The sequence below is a fragment of the Amia ocellicauda genome, unplaced genomic scaffold (genome assembly GCF_036373705.1).
Source record: "Amia ocellicauda isolate fAmiCal2 unplaced genomic scaffold, fAmiCal2.hap1 HAP1_SCAFFOLD_82, whole genome shotgun sequence".
Classification (NCBI taxonomy): Eukaryota; Metazoa; Chordata; class Actinopteri; order Amiiformes; family Amiidae; genus Amia; species Amia ocellicauda.
Window position 1 is genome coordinate 97043 of NW_027103008.1, and position 15123 is coordinate 112165.

At 38.9% G+C, this 15123-nt stretch overlaps 1 non-coding gene across 1 annotated transcript; it reads right to left on the reverse strand.

Annotated features, from left to right (window-relative positions):
* Positions 1–14305: 14305 nt before the first annotated feature.
* LOC136744082 (U5 spliceosomal RNA) lies at positions 14306–14420 on the reverse strand. The gene has a single exon (XR_010815885.1). It is a non-coding gene; the product is annotated as a U5 spliceosomal RNA (small nuclear RNA).
* Between the last annotated feature and the right edge of the window lie 703 nt (positions 14421–15123).

A 15123-nucleotide genomic window follows, 5' to 3' on the forward strand; every position in this document is an offset into this window, starting at 1 on the left:
AGTGGATCCATGTCGTCGTTCCTAGGCACTTCACAGCTGTGTGGGTGGTCAGGAGCACCTGGTAGGGCCCTGTCCACCTGGGCTGTTGGGAGGACTTTCTCTTGTGTGCTTTGATATACACAGTCATCTTGCTGGAAGGGGTGGTAAACCTGCTGGGATGGTTCAGTCTGGGCGGCTTTCATCTGTGAATGGACAGCTTCGAAAGCACGTGTTAGTCCCATACAAAAAGACAACATAGCATCATCCATCAAGTGGATGTCCATTTCCCTTACAGACAATGGAGGAGTGATGGAGAGTCTCATAAGTCATCCCATAATAATCTCACACGGAGAAAGACCTGTTTTTCTCAATTTGCTGACGATTTCATTGTCATTAGGACTATAGGAAGGGGATCTGGACGTTTGAGTCCTGTTTGTTTGCATATATTAGACAGCTTATTCTTTAATATCCCATTTTGTTTCTCCACTGCTCCAGCTGACTGAGCCTGATGGGGCAGTGAAAATGTTGTTTACCTCGCAGGGCTTTGCATAGTTCCTGCACTATTGTCCCAGTGAAGTGAGTGTTCCTATCACTGGAAATTTCCCTGGAATGCGAAATCTACATATAACATCCCTTAACTGTATTTTTGCTACTTTTACTACTTCAGCCTTCCTACGGGATAGGCTTCAACCCATTTAGAACACCTATATATTATTACAAGTATATATTCATATCCACAACATTTAAGCTTTTGAACACAATCTATTTGCATATTGCAGGATTATGAGCTTGACAAATGTGGCAAGTTCTACAAAATTGCTAAGCTGTTACTATAAAACCTGGGGCAAACCAATTTAAAAGACTGATGCACACATCCCCCCTTTGCCCGTGTGGCCAACACCATGCGCCACATGGGCAAACCAGGGAAAGAGTGCCTGTGAGGCAACCAATGCATTAGCAAATGTTTGAGCTCTCTTATGGAAGGTGCAGTGGCCAGTTGCAATTTCCTGGAGCTTTTACAGTGCATCTCAAATTAAATTTCATCCAGCCCCAGGTCATAAAAGTCAAACCCTAGTTACGACATACATAACACATACATTTTGTTGCTTCAAAGAGAATACAAAAGTCAGCAAAACATTCTTTTTTACAAATTCAGTTTGTAAACTGTATTGTACATATATTTGTTGCGTTTTGATTTATAAACATTATACATTGTACAAATCTTAAGTGAAGGGCAATGGACTGATTCTGACTTCATGGCTGTCATTCTATTCATTTGAATAATGTGACATCTCCACTAATAGTACATTATAAATTAAACTATCAATAGAAGAATATGTGCTACTGCGGACGTCATCTGAGCAGTTTCACAATATATTGTAGATTCCTATAATCTGGAAAACCTTTAATTATAGTATTTTAACTTATTTCTCCACTGAGTCAAGCATCACTTCAGCGTAGTGGACCTCAGCATTGGTCTGTTCAAGTTGCTGTGAGGCTGTCTTTAAAGCCGCGCCCTTGGCCTACTGTGTCTCAACAAGAACACCAGCATCTTCTCCATATGGGTCAGACATCGGTTCCTTCAGGACACGATTCATAATATGCATATCTGCCATGTGGAATAAATCAGTCTGAAGACACAATGTGTGGTTCACACAACATCAGAGATCGTCCTTATAAAAGGCATCTCTATCACATTAGTTGACATTCGCACAATCTATAAGGTTTCTAGTAAAGGGACAATTCAAAATAATAATAATCTTGATTCCAATTTATCTCATTTATCAAATTATTTCAGTACAGCACTCAGCTGTCGTCAGCAGCATCATATCTTCTGTGTTTATTGAATCAGCTTTACTTCCTAGTGTAGATACTCTTTTTGTGTGGAGTTTTCAAAGTTTCAAAACAATGTGCTTATCTTTGTCCTTTTATCTAACTTAAATACCTGAGACCATTACAATAACTATTACAGCAGCTCCTTCAACACCATAGTTAATAGTAGTTGGGTAAATGATGGCAGTTATTAATCTTTGTTTCTCAATTCATTTTTTACCAATAAACCATAATTTGAAATTATTTCCATACTCCTATTATTCCTATTTTCATTATTATTAGTTTTATGCGGTTGTCATCTAGTATGTGACGTATTCGTCTGTATCAACATCAATATTATTATCATTATTAATACAAGCAGTGTAAATTACCATTCATTACACTCTTGCTCTGTTTGTAATAAGTTATGAACCCTTACACGTACTTACAGTCTCTGCCTTGTCTCTGACTTCTCTCTCTCTCTCTCTCTCTCTCTCTCTCTCTCTCTCTCTCTCTCTCTCTCTCTCTCATCTCAGGCTGCTTGTCTGCTCAGGCGAACAGGGGGAGCAGAGGAGCACATACGGTCCTTGCCCCCTGCCCCCCTCTTCCTAATTGATAGGGTATTTCTGTTTGTGAAAGGACTATTTCCAAACAGTTTTATAACTTGCCATGACTATGTTTCATTAAATTAGTTATGTTACACCTTTAGTTATACCTGTAGTAACTTCATTATTTTCCCTCATATTCCACTCAATCACCATCAGAGTCTCTCGTGGCAGTACATTTGTCTCACACAGAACAAACTCTCCTTTCTCAACCGCTTTCAATTTTGGATAACATCGCACTGCATCCCAACAGCTGTTCTTTCTCCTATTCCTAATTTCTTACAAGAAAATGCAAGTTATATTTGATCGATTTGTATTATTACTATTTATATACATTTCACTACATTATTGTAGTTAATGAATGTATTTAATCTTTGGAAAATAAGCCTTTTCATTGATCTCAATAATGATGTCCAGGTACTTCAGGAAAGCACATTTTCAAAAAATGTGTCCAGTCAATGATTTCCCCAACTAAGAACCTGCGTGGGCACTAAGACTGTCCTCCTGCGCGGCTCATGTCTTTATTGTGACACTTCCTCCTATTGAAGTCCAATCTACACCAGTACAGGTTCAGAAGAACTGTTCCCGAATCCAGATTGAACTGATCAATAGTTAATTTCTTACCTACACATTGTATTTAGGGATCTATTACTAGGGATTTAAAAACTCTTCATTGTGGAACTCATAGCTTCCAAATGAGCACATCGTTAATTTCCTGGAGTATCTGGTTATCTATTTATCAATATGTAAGAAACCTTCACCGAATGTTTGTGGTTGCCTCGGATTCCTATTTCTAAATTTGGCTCTAATTCCATTTCTAACATGTTACTTTTAACTTCTGTATTCGTAAGACCTATTTAAATAACTTAATTTTGTATTATTATTTCTGTTTGCAATAGCATTCTGTGTACAGTTAAATGCTGACTTTCTTGTAGGTCTGTTATTACAACATATTTAACTGGCGTTTTTTAGCTATCATTCTGTAACTATTTGTGACTTATGACTCTCTTAGTCATATTCTGGACTATACAGTACATGAAAAAGTCAAAATATGGACATTTACCTTGCGCAAACTGAAAACGTACAAACATACAAAGAGACACATATTAATTTGTATCCATAGTAAATTCAGATACCATGGTTTTGGTTGGCATGTTATATTGACCTGCAGTGTCTCAAACTACCCTTATTTATTACTTATCTAGTAATTTTCCTTCAGTATCTTGAGGACTGTCATTTATACTGAAAAACATATATATATATTTTTAATTTGTCTTCGGGGCATTCAGATTGAATTATGCCTGTTGTCTTTTCTTTCTTTTCTCTAACAAATGTTTTAAGATAGCTAGCTTTGGTTTCTCATTTCTTAATGCTTTGTATTCCTATTTTGCAAAACCGTTTTTAGGTGCTCAAGTCTATCTGAATCAAAAGTCCCATCTTCTGGAAACCTTAATTTTCTGTCACCTATTGTCCAGTCAAACGCACCGCTTCACTCCATAGTTATCATACATGTACCTTACATGTGTACCTTTAAGTGGCGGGTCGCCCGTCTTACTAGAGCTGTTCCCACACAGTAACACGTTTTCCCATTTTCTATGTATCGTTTTGTACACAACAACCAAGGCGTGCAAGCCCGCAAAATAACAATAAACGACAGGGGAGAAAACATAGCAAAAAACAAGAAAACACAAATAATACTAAATCCTATATAGGAATAACAACAAACATGCTTTTCAATGTTTGCATTTATAGAAAACTAAACTAAACTATAAACACGTTATTTTATATTATCACCGGCGTATCAGATATTGAACAATTAATTAGCGCTCCTTTTTTTTTTTTTTTCTAATAGTAGGTCAAACCCACTTAAGCCTGCGGGAACCCAGACAGGAAAACACAGTCCTGTTCCTTCACAAACAAGAAGACACAGTCAAGTCTATGGTAACCCTAAGAAACCATGCTCCTCGGTTATTGGTGTCAATGGATCTCATTATCCTGAAACTTTCATGATCGAAACATGGAATACTGTTTGTCAGTTTCCATAAAACTATGCATTAAGAGTAATGCAACAGTCACTTATCATTTTGAGCAGCTGTATCAATTGATAGTTAGATCTTTGTAATGAAATGAATAGACAGTGATCTCAGATGTAATGTGTGAATTGCATTTTGAAATGGTAATACTTTGATGTTAAGTTGTGTCATTTTAGTTCAATGAACAAATGATCTGAGGTTGATGTGTATTGTATCCAAGCAATTGTAAAAAAGTGTTAGAGTTTTGAAAAATGTGCATTTTGATCATCGGGTGTGAGTTTAGTGTCTAGAGTTTTGAAAAATGACATCAAGGTTCTGAAATGAGTGCCAAAGTGATTGTAAAAAAGTGTAATATCAGGGGACAGTGGCTATTAGTGATCTGGCCTTCCGTGGCCTCTGTATTAATGTAACAGGTCACATTGTATGTGTACACTGATACTTGATAGTATAATATAGTACAAGTAAAAAACATACATAGGTATCATAGAAGTATTTTGCAGAAATGATTATGGATAGTTATCAAAATGGAGAGGAAATGCTAAATCCAGTCTCCCCAGGCTGAGCTTCTATTGCTACACCTGCTAAGTGGCTGCTGGCCCCACTATATGGATAGAGCCACACCAAGTACAAGAGTCTCCCCATTGCTATTTATATCTCCCTATCCAATCTTATATACGTGTCAGGGTGGGGTGCCTATTCCCCTGCATGCTTTGAAACCTATAGCACCTGGGACGCACACTTGGGATCCGGTTCCTCTGCCCCTCACATACACATGAGGAATCCCAGGTGCTCAATACGTCATACTGTCTCTTTCATCTCATGTGTAAACTATGGACAAATACATGACTAAACGTGTTTAGTTGCTTTTCCCAGAATGCTTTGCGCCACGATATGCAAATAACGGGGACTATGATTGGCTCCCTGACATTACCCACACTGCGACTGATGCTACCCATTTCACTACCCAACAAAGACCCATAATATGCGTGTGTCTGTCTGTCTGTCTGTCTGTCAAAGTATGTGTCTGTGTCTGTTTGTGTGTGTTTGTGTGTCTGTCTCTGTGTGAAAATGTGCCTGTCTCTGTGTGAAAGTGAGTGTGTCTGTGTCTGTGTCTGTCTGTCTGTGAAAGTGAGTGTGTGAAAGTGTGTGTGAGTGTCTGTCTGTCTGTCTGTCTTTGAAAGTGTGTGTGAGTGTCTGTCTGTCATGTAACTTGCACATCTGTTAGGGCACCATATGCAGAGATGTACACATATTGTTCCTTTTCCATATACACTCACCTAAAGGATTATTAGGAACACCATACTAATACTGTGTTTGACCCCCTTTCGCCTTCAGAACTGCCTTAATTCTACGTGGCATTGATTCAACAAGGTGCTGAAAGCATTCTTTAGAAATGTTGGCCCATATTGATAGGATAGCATCTTGCAGTTGATGGAGATTTGTGGGATGCACATCCAGGGCACGAAGCTCCCGTTCCACCTGTAGCGTAAGGTACACTTATAAATTTCAATTAAAGAAGTGAATTTATAGTATCACCTTATCACGAATCCTGGAATCTTGTAGAACTCAATTTCTGTAATAATTGGACGCAGACACCAATTCCAAAGATATAAATTGTCAAATTTATTCAAAACAAAGACTAAATGTAGCACTACACTAATTATACAAAAGGGAAAAACTAATTAAAATTCAACTCTATATCAACAAATCAAAGACAAATCACTTCCGTGACCAAATCAAAGACCATGGGATCGCATATGATAACACAAATCGTTAAACAAAAGAGGTTATAAACACATTGACTACAATACCAGTTAGTAAGATGAAGGTGAGTCTCTTGTTAGTATTATTAGTCAGACATTAAATAACTACGCAGGTTAGTATTTATGTCAGGTAACTTCTCGTTATATATATGTATCAGTCTCATTAACGTTTAGGTGGAGAGAAAGATCCTATCATTACTTGTTACCACAATTTCCCTTAACTGATTATTATTCAATGATTAAGGATAGGCAGGGCCACCTATAATCTGGTGTCTATTAACTTGTGTCAATTTCAGACTAAACAGTTAAACAGGAATGAGAAGATATTTCTCGGCGTAGACAGATTTTATTTCTAAAATTATCAACAAAACAGTTTAATGCAACACACATTTATATTTAAGAAAACTAAATGATATTACACATTCTAGAGTTATGAATCACAGATTAACATTTCTAATTGATTTCTCAAATGTCATGAATCATGAACTCCAAACTGTTAAACTTATCTGAACTTCGTCGCAGAGAGGCCTCTCTGCCTTCGGGCTCAGATAACAGCACACGGCACGAGGTCCGTGTGGTTTGGAACAAAGGCAGTCCGGTTCGGCTTTGTCCAAGAACTTCCACTCAGTCGATGCACCTGGAAGTTGGGGTTTCGCGAAAGTAGAGTCGTTTCCAAACAGATTTTCCACTGGTTTGAAGGCTCCAAGGTTGTGCACAAAATCTTCTTTGTAAGCAGGTTTCCACCGTAGTTACTTGAAGACAAAGTCTTTGAGGAAAGCAGGGCCCTGTTTGTTCCAAGGGTCAAGTTTCTTAAAACTCAAATAGCTATTTAAATGACTGACACTTTCGTATTCAGTCGACTTAGTCATTTGTCCAGCTGTAAAACTCCACTGATCAGGTGGGCACAGGCGGGCAGCGCAGTCTGTAAAGTTCTTTATTTAATAAAGTCCTTTAAAAGAATTCTTTGTACGGCTCAATCTCCTTCTCCCAGTTTAACTCTTCTGTTGCCGGCAAAGACTTGGTTGGTTTCTGGTTCCGGTTCGGGCAACAGAGCTACAGGTTGAGCTGTGGCAGCGAGTTACTGGTTCAGGTGAGAGAGAGAGAGAAAGAAAGGCCGTGTTTGTCCTTTATAGTCTATCAGATCAATAGGTGATTGGTTCCTGAGTTCTTGAGATTGGATTTCGGTTTCAGCCCCCAGTGTCCTATTGCAGGGGGGCTTGATTTATGACTGATGTCAATCCATGCCATCTTTTGGAAATGCCGGTTGGCACGGGTTCGTAGCTCTGTGTCGGGATTTCGGCTCTCGTCCATTTCAAAGAGTTTTTATTTCCTACAGGCCCCCTTCCCCAGACATCTCACAGCAGGGATTCCAAGCTATTTGGCCCATTCTCGGTGCCATCCTCCCAAGACTGTCACTTTGATGTAAACCAGTTCACATGCTGATGAGTTAAGGAAATCTGATAAATTTGGGGGGGAGAGGTCTTCTTTAGATCAGTGCTTCAGCTCAGAGCTAAAATGCTCTTATCAGAATACACCCAACATAACGCTACACTGGTTAATTCTGTTCTGGGAAAACCACAATCCTGCAGGTTTAATAAGTCTCTCTACACATCAGTCCCTGAGTACCTTCAACCAATGGTCATTTTGACCAATTAAGCCCAAGAATTGAGTCAATTAAGTTGTCATGGACTACCCAGTGAAGACGTGAACTCACGACTAGGTCACACTGTGAGCTCACCAGAGCAGACATTACACTGAGCTCACTGTGAGCTCACTTAGCGCTTTTCCAGCGACATGGTGCCGGTGCTGGAGCCGGAGCTGCTGCTCGGCCTGGGATCCAGCTGATCTTTTTTGAACCGGCCCGCTTTTCCACCGGTTTTGACGTCACTGGATGTGGGCGTTCCCAAGCATGGAGTAGAAGTGGAGAAACACAGCAATAGTAATCAGCACCGAGGCGACTGCGTCTTTAAACCCCATTTAACATCACAATCAAACTCATTCCGCGTCTATGGCAAATCGTAACCCTAATGTTACAAATGTTCCCTAAACACCTATTTTGCAGGATCAATAAAAAATTATTAGGATTTTTTAAACTTTTACTGACACACATAGTTAATAGCAATGTGTTATAACTTTACCGAAAATAATAATCTGTATATCTTTAATTGTTTAGACGTTATTAAGATATAATGCATCTTTCACATAGGGAACATTTGTAACATGTTAGGAAAAACAAACAAATGATTTGAAAATATTCATAATTACAGCATACAATTTGTCAGGCTTCATAAGAATGGTATTTATAACATACTCTGTAAAAATCAAGCAAATAGCATTTGTGGTTCACGAGAAAATATATATATATAATCAAAGCTATCAGACTATAGCAGCCGGTGTATGAAGACACATACGATTATACAGCATTATTTGGCAGCTTCGCAAGACCTAATTTGAAACGTTGTTGGTAAGTTAGATAATTAGTGGGGACCCGCTATTTGCAGTTCTTCCCCTCCATAATTGCTAAAATAAAGTTTTACTGACATTTTATTGACCCTACCACTGCATAGGGCACATCTGTGACATTAACGCTACTGAATGGCACATACATTGAAAACTACGGAGAACTGAGACAAATCCACTTTACACTTCGTAAATAATCTTAAAACGTTTCCAACCAAGGCAACACCCACTTGAAATACGTTCATTCTCATTTTTGGTAAACAAAAAGAGAGATTGTTACATATGTTCCCTATGATGCATCTACAGAGAGAGAGAGACAGACAGACACTAACTCTCTCTCTCTCAGCTGGGAGTGTGTGGGAGGGGTCTGCAGTGAGCGGGAGTGCTGCTGAGAGCTCTGTCCTTTGGCTGCGTTTTTTTGTTGCTTTACTTTTTTCAGTTTGTTTATTTTGTCTTCTGTTTTCAGTGCTTTTCTTATTGTGGGGGAACAGGGGAGGGGAGGGGGGAGTACCGGTAGTTCTTCCCGGGTCGGGGGGTCGGACCCCCTGAATGCGTCTTTTGAAAAACTGACCCGACGCCATGGAGTCAAGATCGCTCCGGTGCAGTTCTGCCCCCTAGAGCAGTGTGTGTTAGCGGTTGGGGAGGTAGCAGGGTGTGAAAATATCAAGTCTGCTGCCATTGTTATCTTCTTAAAAACCACTGATCTGCTCAATCAGCTAGTGGCTAATGGCACAGTGTTAGACGACACTTTCACCCCGGTGTTGCCGCTCGCTGCTCCTGCCCGGAAGGTAACGCTGTCTAACGTCCCTCCGTTCATCCGCACCGGCTCGGGCAGCTGATGTCCGGCATTAAGAGGGTCCCGCTGGGCTGCAAAGCCCCGCAACTGAAACACGTCGTGTCCTTCCGAAGGCAGCTGTATATGATCCTCAATAACATCAATGAGGATCTTAATGTCTCCGAAGTTGGATCTCTCTTGCTGCCACCACCACGAAGATTGCTCTTTAGTAATGTTGGAAAGTCAAAGACAGCAACCGTCAGGGTTCTTGCATATGACGTATTCGTGCTGCACCTCTCTGCAAGGATCCAGGACAGTTTGTCAATGTAAACTCCAGTGCCTGGGAATATTTCCACCTAAAAGACAATGGTAAATAAAAAACAAGTTTATCCCCAAACTATTCTTATATTATGTTAAGTGGAATACATTATCAGTAAGGCTGTGATTTTGTTACAGAAATGTGTTATTAAAGACCACAGTATGTCTCAATTCTAAGTTTATTAATTTACAGACATAATAAAGTCAGTGAATCTGTGACACCCATAATTCAATTACATTCTTATTATTAACTTTAACTATGAATATAACTGATAATGTAGCATCATTAGATTGTTTACAACCAATATTTGTTTTCAATATATATATTTTTACCTTGTCTTTGTAATATTGTAGACCAAGAGTGTTATACCTGTTTTGGTGATTCTTTGTCAGATTCAGAACAATTTGCTGTGGGGCTGTCAGAACCACTTGATGGTGACACACTTTTGTCTTCATTGCTGATAAATGTGGCTTTTGTTACAATTTTTTTCAGATTGTCCAAAAGGTCTGGAATCTCTGGAGAAAAAAACCTTAGTATTAAATGATAATCATTTCTAGTAATATATTTAATACAAAGTGAAAACAAAACCATCAATGCCTGCAATTATACTTGAGAGACTTGCTCTATGTTATTGGCAAACTGACCTTTTTGTGGGTCATTAACATTAGCTACGAAAAAAATAAAAAAGATAAAATACAAGAATTACCAGGTCTAATGTAATGCATATAGTCATTAATGTAGGATTATGAAGTTATGTTGAAAAACTTTATTTAATAATCAGTATTATTAAACTATTAGACAGTGCACATTAAGAGTCTGTATTGTGGTTCTAGATTACTTCAGTATGATCAACTATAATACATTACTCTGGAATCTAAATTACTGAAGAATAACATTTATCAAGGTAAGGAATTATTTGCTATAAATAAAAAAACTTACCATCAACCATACGGTTTCGAAGACATTGGTTTTCATTTTTAAGTCTTGTGTTTTCCTTTTCGAGCTGCTTAACTTTTTGCTGTAGCTCAACTTCACTGGACTCTTTAAATGTCTGTAGAATATGACGGGATCTAATTCTTGAAGCTCCATCGGTTTTCTTTCTTATTTTGTGCTGTATTCAGAGAGGAAGAGAGTTTAAAATGAAAAAATATATATATATATGAATATGATTAAAAAAAAACAATCCTGCAATACATTTATTTAATATTTGCAGTAATTATCTCACCGGTAACTGTGGTTCATCAAGGTCACTATCATCTGAAATTTGAAGTTTTTTGTTTGGTTTAGGTACTCTCTTCATTTTAGGACAGGGCATTTTTGTTAGGTCATTAAGTTTTCTTCTTAGTTCGCCTTCTTTTCCTAAAATAAAAATAAAATAAATAAAACCCTGCATTATGTCCACAGATATTTGGGGATTATATTTATTTGTCATAAAAATACTGTGCTTTGACCATACAAATTAAGATGAACAGCCAACACTGAATCAAAACTGAAGTTAAATTATATCTGGTTTAATTTATTTTGTGATTTGGGGGATTTTATTGTAAAGCACAACACACAATAAATCGTTCTTACAAATGCCAGTCAAGTATGACGAGTTTTTAGCGCCCTCACCACCACCTACCATGTTATAAGAGTATGTTAGAAGTACAACACATTAATAACTTAAACATTCATTTCAAATATACTGTGATTGTATATATCAAATAGCATGTAAAGACTTTAATGTTTTTTTTTTTTAAATAAACATTGTTACCAGTCATAATGATCTGCGCTTCATGGACAGGCCATCCACCTTTTGGAGGTTTGTTCGTGTCTCTCCACTCTGCTCTGAAGTTTCGAGTCGTCTCTTCGTCATCATCAGCAATGCTGAATAAATCAAAATTGCGAAAGCAAGCAGTGGGAATCACGCTGTAAGAGTCTTTGTCGACCCCGCTTTCCCACTTCACCAACGCGTGCATCACCGCCATACTACCTTCACCTTCTCGTCCGTTTTTTCTGCGCGTTTTTCCCCCGACAAGTCACGGCACAAAAAACAGTCCCGCTCTGCATTCTGGTACTTGGCGTTCTTAATAACACCGGCAGGGTGTAATCGCATAGACCACTCGAGTATAAAGTACTACATATCCCATCTGTTACAGTTTTTTTTCTTCTTCTGAAACTGCAAGCGCACTACATAAAGTTTGGCAAATGAAGAAATTTGGATGATGAGTTTACAATCTTATAAACAGTATTTAAGTAAACCTAGATATGCAATTCCAAAAAGAACAGCATCGAGATGGAGAAACAGGATACAAAAATAATAATACAATGTTTATACTTTTTGTATTTTAATTACAGTATGTAATTATTGCCTTTTGATTTACATTTACAGAAAAAGAACGGCGGCAAACGTGGACTACCCAACAAGAAGCAACAAAGTTACTAAAATATCAGATTCTCAGGTAAGCTTCATGCAGCCATACATGTATAATTATAAAATCAATCCAAAAAATAGACCTTGTTTACCCTACAACTGATTTGAGTGTTAATTCTATTTAAGATATAAAAAAATATTTTGTTTTCTGAACTAATAATCTGTGAACATTCTATTATCTCTATAATTTTAATTAATACATTTATTTTATTATTGGTGGAACATTATATTTTTCAGCTCAGATGATTTCACGTACCATCAATTTTTCTGTTAATAAATGTGCAAAAACAAATCAGATGGATAGGCCCCTACATATGAACATTAAGTTAAAGGCCTAGAGTGAGTGTTCTTCACTTCCAGTCATGGCGGGCCACAATCCAGCTCTTTGTAACTCATCAACAACCAAAGACCTGGGAAAAGGGTTAAATGGCTTCAGTTAAGCCAATTAGGTAATTAAGAGCTCAACTGGAAAAAAAACAGCAGGCATAGGGGTACTTTAGGACCACAGTCACTGATATAACCTACAATGTTGTTGTAATGAAAATCAGCAGACAGTGGGCCTCCTCCAGGACTAAGGTTGAGAAGCACTGGTCTTGAAGACCACAATAACAATCGACCTCAAGGGCTAGGGATATTCGAGGTGATGCTAAACCAGTCCTGAATGTTTAAATATAATGTTATTTTCTTGTAGTGTGCCGTTGCTGTTAATGCAACCAGTTATATTGAGCCATCAAATACAGAAGCTGACGAAAGACATCAACATGTAAATTTAGTTGTAAATTTAAAGTGTGTGTGAAAAGTATTTTGTATATGGAGATTAACCCATAGTTTCACAGATAAATTGTGGACCAGTGATATTCAGGATCTTCAAAACAAGTCCTGAATGCTCAAACTTAACACTTCTTTTTTTAGAGTGTCGTTGCTGTCAATCCAGCCAGTGATGTGGAGCCATCAGATACAGAAGCTGATGAAAAACAACATGTAAATTTCCTAAATTAATATGGTGCATCAAAATACTTATTTAACACTTTCAACTGTTTCTTTGTGATTCCTAAAATTACTTTACAGGCTGGGGCTGGGGGAAGACACTGCGCCCGCCTGGAGAAGCCTGTACAAGCCCCCCTCAATAAGAGAGCTGGCAATCTGCAGTGGAGGGTGTTACACACCATTATTGCTGTCAATTCTTTTATTACTGTTCTTAACCCTGCTGTGTCCGACGCCTGCCCATTCTGTGCTCAGAGAGAGACCGTGTTTCACTGTTTCAGCACTTGTTCTCGGTTGTCACCCATTTTTAGTCTTTTAACTCGTCTTTTTACTGATCTTAACCTGATTTTTAACACAAAGGTTTTTATTTTAGGGGCGCGATACACCAGAAGGACCAAACATGTGGACCAGCTGGTAAACTTCTTGCTGGGCCAGGCTAAAATGGCCGTCTATAAGACTAGGAAGAACAGAGTGTGTGGGGAGGGCAGTGAGGATGCAGTGAGAGTGTTTGCCATGCTGGTCAAGTGCAGAGTCAGACTAGAGTTTAACTATTACAGGCTGATGAATGATTTGGAGAGTTTTGAACAGGTCTGGTGTATTAATGATGCCCTTTGTGAATTGTATGACGGGGAGTTGGTTTTTATTATGTAATTCATTTATAGGGTTTAGTATTTGATGGTTGTTTTGTTGTGTGTATTGGGTTGCTTTCTTTAAAAGTGTACAGATCAGTGGCGGAGTTAATGCTTGTTGGGGGGAGACAAACAAAGGGGAACACTATTTTTTATTTATTTATTTATTTTCTTTTGTATGAATTATTGCGTGTTGCAAACAGGCAATGAAGTCTGATAAAAGTCAAAAAGTCTCTCTCTCTCTCACACACACACACACAGCCAGCAAGACACACAGAGCCAGCCAGCTCAGCGATGACATCACAAACATCTCTCTCAGGTGACTCCTATGACATCACAGAGCACGTACATTCCGTTGCTTGCCGTCTGTCAACCACTCAGTCACTGCCAGCCAGACTGGCTGGCTGACTGGATGGTGGGGCTGCTTGCTGCTGCTGCGTACCTTAGCAAGCTTATTTGCTTGACCGGCCTTCCTCCTCCGCCCACATGCCCACCTATGTCCGATCTGCTGTTCACCTGGATCACAGCTCCGCCCCAACAAGGCAGAGCCTCCCAAGAATGGTACAAACTCACCCACGATCCCCTCCACGGAAAGCTATAGCAAAAGGCAAAAGCATTATACGTAATGAAGAGGAACCCGAGTCCAAGACGCATCCGACCAGCCATACATATTTGTGTGTATTAAAGATCACATTTTATTACATTTAGATTTTCTGTACTTTATTACATCTTTTTGTGATTTTTAAATGTATTGTTTCTTTTCCTTATATATGTATGTATGTATGTATGTATGTGTGTGTGTGTCTGTGTGAAAGTGTATGTGTTTGTGTGTCTCTGTGTGAAAGTGAGTGTGTGTGTGTCTGTCTCTGTGTTTGTGTGTCTGTCTCTGTGTGAAAGTGAGTGTGTGTGCGTGTGTCTGTCTGTGAAAGTGTGTGTGTGTGTGTGGGTGTGACAGTGTGTATGAGTGTCTGTCTGTCATGTAACTCGCACATCTGTGAGGGCACCATTTTTGCAGAAAGAGATGTACACATTTTGGAGCAACATATGCTGCCATCCAGACATCGTCTTTTCCAGGGACATCCCTGCATTTTTCAGCAGGATAACGCCAAACCACATTCTGCCCAGATTTCAAGCGCATGGTTGCATAGGCAGAGAGTGCGGGTGCTAGCATGGCCTGCCTGCAGTCCTGACCTGTCTCCGAATTGAGAATGTGTGGCGCACTATGAAGTGCAAATTAAGACAACGAAGGCCCTGTGCAGTTGCGCAGCTGAGGAAATGCATAATGGATGAATGGGGGGAAATCCCACTTGCTAAACTTAACCAAGTGGTGTCTTCAGTGCCCAAGTGC